This window comes from Candoia aspera, chromosome 4, assembly GCF_035149785.1.
Source record: "Candoia aspera isolate rCanAsp1 chromosome 4, rCanAsp1.hap2, whole genome shotgun sequence".
Lineage (NCBI taxonomy): Eukaryota > Metazoa > Chordata > Lepidosauria > Squamata > Boidae > Candoia > Candoia aspera.
In genome coordinates, this window is record NC_086156.1 from 5,762,082 (window position 1) to 5,769,379 (window position 7,298).

Consider the following 7,298-nt stretch of genomic DNA (forward strand, 5'->3'; position numbering starts at 1 on the left):
CTCAGGCACTGAGGCGGGACGGACTGGGGTGTGGGTGTTTACGTGCGGGTGTGTTTTGCGCGGTTGCTATAGCAGCGGTTATTGTGAGGCCGCGCTCGGGATATGTTTTTGTCTCGCGAGATTTGGACGGGGCGTTATCGGGTCCGCGGGCGCGCGTGCTGCTCCTGGTGCATCCCCGCCGTCGTCACAATTGAGATAAGCTCCGCCCCGTGGCTGAGGCCTTCGGCTCGGTGACCCGTCAGGCCGGGTTTCCCGCCATTCATTTTTCCCGCTCTTTTAAAGGGGCTCCTTGAAGTCTTTTCGTAATTTTAATTATCTGAGGCCGCCGAGATTTTTTAAAATACCCAAAGAATATTCCCCCCTCCCCAATGCTCAATACATCTAGCAGTAACGGCAGGCGAATTCATAATCAAAGCATTAAAAAAAAGTCTTCTGAATGAAGAAATAAACGGTACTCATCAACTAAAGAAAACTCCAGGAAAAGCCAATTCAGACGTCAGAATCGTGGCTGTATTAACACAGCTTGCTGACCTTTGGTTTATTTTGCCATGGATTACTGAAATAACAGTTGATTGGTCAACTCTGCAGGGTCTGTGCAGCCAGAGGTCAGCTCAGAACAGATTTGACCCCCTTCATCGGTTGGATGTCCTCAGTAGGCTTCACAGCTGACCTGTGTGACTTTCTCTGCCTCCCACAAGAAACTGGGTCACCTTCAGTGGGCTGCTGGCTGGTTACCTGTGGACTTGATAAGTTTGATTGGATTTGCTTGTCTTCCTCTATGGGCACTCCAGGTGTTTCATCTTCTGGAGGTCCTCTGAAAAACATGGGATCCATGGACAGGGAGAGGCCTCGCCGGCACAATCCAATCCAAGGCAGTTGTCGCCTTCTCAGTCCAAGTGGAGACTCAGTCCTCAACTGAAGTGTGCACCAGAGTCTCAGGAACAACCCCAAGCTTCCTCTGAAACTCAGCAGAGTCAGTAGGCACCTGGCCAGACTGACCAAACGGGTCCAAGTTCCCTCCCACGGATTGTAGCTGTGGAGAACTTCAAGGCAATCAAGGTGTGATCTGACCATGACAAGGGACTGATTTTAACATTCCCTACATCCAGATCACATCACTGCTGCCCAAGACAAAGCCCAGATCTAATGTGTGACCTCCACTGTATGTTGGGCCCTCAGTGATCTGGATCAGGCCCATGGTGGCTAGGAACTCCTAAGCTACCTCTGAGTCTGCATCCAGGCTGGAGAACATCAATGTCAACCAGGCAAGGAAGACCCTATGAAACAAGAGGCTGATCCAGTAGCAGCGATCCCAGATGAACAACCCAGCTTCCCAAACAGGATCTTCTGCATAGTTCCATCTGAAATCCACCAGAATCTCCTGGATGGCTCCACCACCTCTGCCTTGGGGTTGGAGGTCAAAACCTAGATGGGGATATTTCTGAGAAGAGAACCCCTCCTTCCACCCATGTCCAGGCTTGGTATTATATGCCAGCTTGGCCCTGTCATCCATTATTAGGTCCTGTACAAGGGAGGCCTCATTACAGGCCGATCTAGCGTTCACTGAGGATCCAATGATCAGACACTGGGGCTTCAGTGTGGAATCAGTATAAGGCACTGAGACCACTTTCCTGACTCCAGTTGTATCACCCTCTGCCCATCATCACCATGAGGTTATTGCTAGCTCCTTCCCCTATCTCCAGACCAGCTCCCTCCAGTCTTTGCCATCCCTCCCTGTCAGGGTTGGCCCAAGAATGGTCTCGAGTCAGTATATTCCAAACTCCAGTTCTTTGTTGCTTTCACCATACAGACAGAATCTTGCCAGACTAAAGCTATGCTAACTAACCTAAGGGCAAATAATCTGTAAGACTCTAGGGTGGAGCTACTTTGAACTTCCTAATTTTCCCAGCAACAGACTCTGGACTGTGAATTCTTTTATCTGCCTGGGATGTGCTCCTTCCTTCCTAGGAATCAGAGGCAGTGCCTAATTCCACCACACTCCCCCAGGTCAGAAGGGTCAAACACTCAGGACACAACTATCCAACCAACTGGCTGATTTGACTCTCTGGGTTACTTCAGGCCCAACACTCAGCAATCTGTAGTCCCAATCAGCCAGTTACTCCTATACCAACCCCCTAGTTCACACCCACTCTCACCTGGGTGACTGGAGGCATTAACAGCTAATAGTCTGCCCTATGGAAAAGGAATAGGAAGCTCCCACCAACTCCATTCGTTTAGAACAGTCTTTCTCAACGTTTTGACCCTGGAGGAGCCCTTGAAATATTTTCCAGGCCTCAGTGAATCACTGCACATTCAGGCTCAAATATAGGCCAGAGGTTACAAAATTATTATATTTGTTTCATGGATAGGCCTGCATATATGAACTAACAGTGTTCTTAAATTAAAAATAAAGAACGAAACTTGCCTCTTTAATGTGAAGTTGCCTTAATTTGAAATAATTTTTTAAATAAATTGTGATTTCCCAGGGAACCCCTAGTGACCTCTTGTGGAACCCCAGAGTGCCACAGAGCCCTGGTTGAGAAACCCGGAAGTAGAATATTATCACTAAATTAATTGGAAACATTTGAATTTGATATTCAGAACATCAGCTGCTTTGTTCTCAATGGGCATAAAGTTGTGTTAGGGAAGATGCGTTTCTAACTTACAAATATTGTGAAGGGGGCCCATTTGTTTATTCACTGCTTTTTAGACCATAAAAAAGACCAATTCTCTGGGCAACAAAGGCTTTCTTGTGTAATTCCTGTAGATGAATAGGTGTTCATATCCTGTTAGGCACTTAAAGATTCTATAGTACACCTTCTGTATTTTTCTATAGTGGAACAAAAAGAGCAGGAAACTTCTTTATTTTTCTATAGTGCAGTGAAAATAACAGGAAAGTTTCCAAATCTGAAACAGAAGGGGAAGTAAACCTTTTCTTAATTAAGGTATAAATCAGAGCCAGAATTAAGTATAGTCTGAAAAATCTTTGCTGCTTGTTTTCATGGCCCCAATTTATAGCAAATAATTATGAACAGTGCGAAGAAAAAAAATGCAAGATTCCCAATGAAGTCTGAGCTCAGAGCTGCAATCCTCGCAATAGCTAAGGAGGAATGCAGCTTCTCAGCATCTAATTAAGTTGTCTGAAGTCCATAAAAGCTTCTGCAATTATAATTGTTTGTCTTTAGAATGCCGCCATCAAATTCGTCTTGTTGGTTTTTGTTCAATAAAGTAACCTAGCTCCCCCTCTGAGCTGATTGATTATGTGCCATCAAATCAGTGCCAACTTTCAGTGGCCACATATAGTAGATAGATCTTCAGGAAGTTATTTCCCCAATCTGCCTTTCAGTTCTTCTAATGGTGCATCTATTGCTGCTGTAATTAAGTGTGTCACCTTGCTGCCGGCCTTAGTCATCTTCTCTTTCCTTCCACCTTTCCCAGCATTATGGAGTTCTCAAGGGAACTGGATCTTTTCATAATGCATCCAAAATATGATTGTTTGAGCCTGGTCATTTGTACCTCAAGTGAGAATTCTGGATTGATTTGTTTGTTGATCCATTTGTTTGATATTTTAGATATCCATAGTATTCGTAGGAGTTTTCTCCAACACCAGAGTTCAAAAGCATCAGTACTCTATCCTGGTTCTTCAAAGTCTAACTTTCACTTTCATAGGATGTCCCAGGGAGAAACCCTCATTCTTTGTTGGTATACCTGTATCATTGTATCTGAATATCTGTTCAAAGGCCTTCATGTCTGCTCTACCAAGTGCTAGTCTGTAGAGTATTTCTTGGCTGATCGTTCCTTTACTGTTGATCCTAAAAGGCAGAAGCTATCCACCACTTCAATGTCTTCATTGTCAGTTCTAAGACTAATTGCTGTACCTGTTGTCATCAGTTAAGTCTTCTTTATATTTAATTGTTGTGCCATTTTTCACTGCTCCTTCACTTTTATTACTATGATAAGAGCCATCAGGTTATTATAATTGCTTTAAAAACCTTAGCTTGGGCTGTTTCTTCAATAGTGATTTATAGTGTTATCCATCACTGTTCTAATTCAACAATAATGAAAATGTTTTATATTGCCCCAAGTGTCAACCTCTTGACAGCAGAAAATAAGTTTCTTATAATGTTTTCTTTAATCAGACTTAACTGAAAGGGAAAGGGGATTATAGAAACCTCAACAACTGGATCCTTTCACTTTTGCAATTTTTCTTGAAGTTTGGTGTGGACTATTTAATTCTCTTGCTAATAACTTTTGATGGTTGGAGTAGATGTCTAACCTTTTTCCTGATAATGGAGGAATGTGCAAATATCCCAGCTATTGATGTTTTGCAAACCGTTACCTACTTTTCAGGCTCTGAGAAGCTCATAAAACAAGGCTTCTCTTCAAAAATAAAAAGTTACTGTATATTTTTATAATGCAGCAATATAAAAAGATTTGCATTGGAAATACATCTATGTATACCTTGTGGTCCATAAGCCTGTTTGAAATAGAGAAGTTGTCTTTAATTTTTGATTATACAAAAAGGAGAGAATGATAAAAACACCTGCTTAACATGTTTCATTTTGTTTGGATACATTCCCTCTTCCTAATTCGAAAAAAATTATTTTAGATTTCCATGGGTATTGCCTACAAACTGGCAGGTAGAGCAGGATGCATCAAGATTTAAAAAAGGTAAAGGTTTCCCTTGACGTAAAGTCCAGTCGAATCCGACTCTAGGGGGCGGTGCTCATCTCCGTTTCTAAGCCTTGGAGCCGGCGTTGTCATAGACACTTCCGGGTCATGTGGTCAGCATGACGACTCGGAACGCCGTTACCTTCCCGCCGAAGCGGTACCTATTGATCTACTCACATTTGCATGTTTTCGAACTGCTAGGTGAGCAGGAGCTGGGATTAACAACAGGAGCTCACCCCGCTGCGCGGTTTCGAACCGCCGACCTTCCGATCGACAGCTCAGCGGTTTAACCCGCAGCGCCACCGCGTCCCTTTACCACTGCATTAATGTCAGTCTCCTGCTAATGAATATTAGCAATAAATAGCAAGAACAACCAAAGGGACCTAATGAGAGTACAGGTCTTTATCCAACTGTAACTACAGGTAGTCCTTGCTTAACCACAATTAGGACCAGAATTTTGGTCGCTAAGCAAAGTGGTCATTAAGCAAATCTGACCCAATTTTATGACCTTTTTTGCAGTGGTCGTTAAGCGAATTGCATAGGCATTAAGTGAATCACATGGTTCCCCATTGATTTTGCTTGCCAGAAGCAGGCTGGAAGGTCAAAAATGGCGATCACGTGACTATAGGATGCTGCGATGGTCATAAATGCAAACCGGTTGTCAAGTGCTGAAATTGTGATCACGTGACCATGGGGATGCTGTGATGGTCGTAAGTGTGAGGACCGGTCATAAGTCAGTATTTTCAGCACCGTTGTAAGTCTGAACCATCCCTAAATGAATGGTTGTTAAGTGAGGACTACCTGTATCATAGCACAAACTTGTTCTGGCAACATTTTATTTCCGGTGTCCCTGATACTGCCTTTAGCTCATGGGCTTTAATCATTCTTAGTTGTACCAGTGTTAAATACGTGCTTTTCTTTCCCCTTAGATATATGAAATACGTTTGGCTTTGTCACTCATTTCTTAAAAGGGAAGTCAGGACACCTGCAGTGAGTTGAAACAGAAACAGTAAAAACAGGATTGGGATCAACAATGGAGATAGCAAATTTCACAACAATGTTGGGTTTTTTGTTGACTCAAGGCTGGAAGGAGAAAATTTAAGTCTGCAGTGGGAAAAGTTCCTATTACTAAGCAGGTCAAATGACCAGGCTCAAATTATCCTACTTTGGACATATAATGCAAAGGTCTGGGAAAGGTGGAAGGAAAGAGAAGAGGACGATCAGCAGCAAGGTGGATGGACTCAGTTACAGTGGTGATGGGTGCACTGTTGGAAGACTAGAAGGGTCAGGTTGGGGACAGATCCTCCTGGAGAAGGTTGGTCCATGTGGTTACTAAGAGTTGACACCAAGTTGATGGCATGTAATCAACTACAGTAAGCAGGTGGCAGCCCCTGGCTAACGTTGGCTGGACTTGGAAGCTAAGCAAGACCAGACTTTATCAGTACTTGGGTGAGAAACCACCAGAATCCCAAGGCTGCTGGGTAGTCTTGGAGGTAGAAAAATAAAATTCCCTAATAAGACAATAGATCCGTTTCTGTACTATTGCCAGGAAAACTGCATGGAAGTGTTTGTGGAGTTACCCAGGGTAAAACTTGACGCAGAAAAGATTTTACCTCTGTCTTACAGAGAGCAAGAACTGTAGACTCCTGTTAAGCATCACCCTAAGGTTAGTAGTTACGTATGATGCTTCTAAATCAGCAACAAGACCTTTTAACAGGAATAGTTTTATTCTAAACTGCAGCACAGCCTAAGTAACCATAAGCTGCTGGCAAATGTGTTGTTACCCAGATTTCTGGATAAGAAATGTCTGCCAAGGCATCCTGCATATCACGTCACCCCTAGCAGTGAATGGAGTGGCACCCTTTACAAAAAAGGCTATCCTGGCCATATTTTACTCCCCCAAAGCTTTCCAGGAAGGGGAAAAAAACCCTGAGCTGATATTCATTTAATACCCATGCATTTACTCTATGTCTTGTAATAATACTTCTAACCTACTCTTTTTGTTCAGCGTCCCCCAACTTATGCAACTTCCAGACCTGTCTGCTTCAGTTCCCAGAATTCTCAGCTAAGGTCCAACTGGCTGGGGAATTCTGGGAGCTGAAGTCCAAACATCTGGGGGTTCTTGAGATGTAGAAGTCTGACGGTGTTTATACTTTACAAGTAATAATTAGATTTATTGCACTACAGTATATCCAGCTCCATCCCAATACAGTAATAGGAAAAGCTGTATAGGCTGTATTTAATATTCTCTTATATACATTCAGTACTGCATAAGGAATCAGACGAAATGGTAACATTTTACAATCTGGTTGTACTGCCAGTTATCCTAGAGCATTCAGACCAATTGTCTGTCTATAGTGGAAGGGAAGTTTCAGTGGGCAGAATCACATGTATTCAATTACTGTCAAAGTAGTCAGCATGGCACTGAAAATAAAGCATACGAAATAGACTTGCTGGCTCACTCAGTACCGCAATTTAAGGGACTGCAAGAAAGAATATTGTCTAATTGCCCTTTTCCCTTGGTTTTGATGAGCAAAACCTTTTTGTGTTATTAGCTTCACAATGCTTCTATTGTGGTGAAATAACTCATTTCTGCTTAAAAGTTGATAATCACCATCTCCATTTAT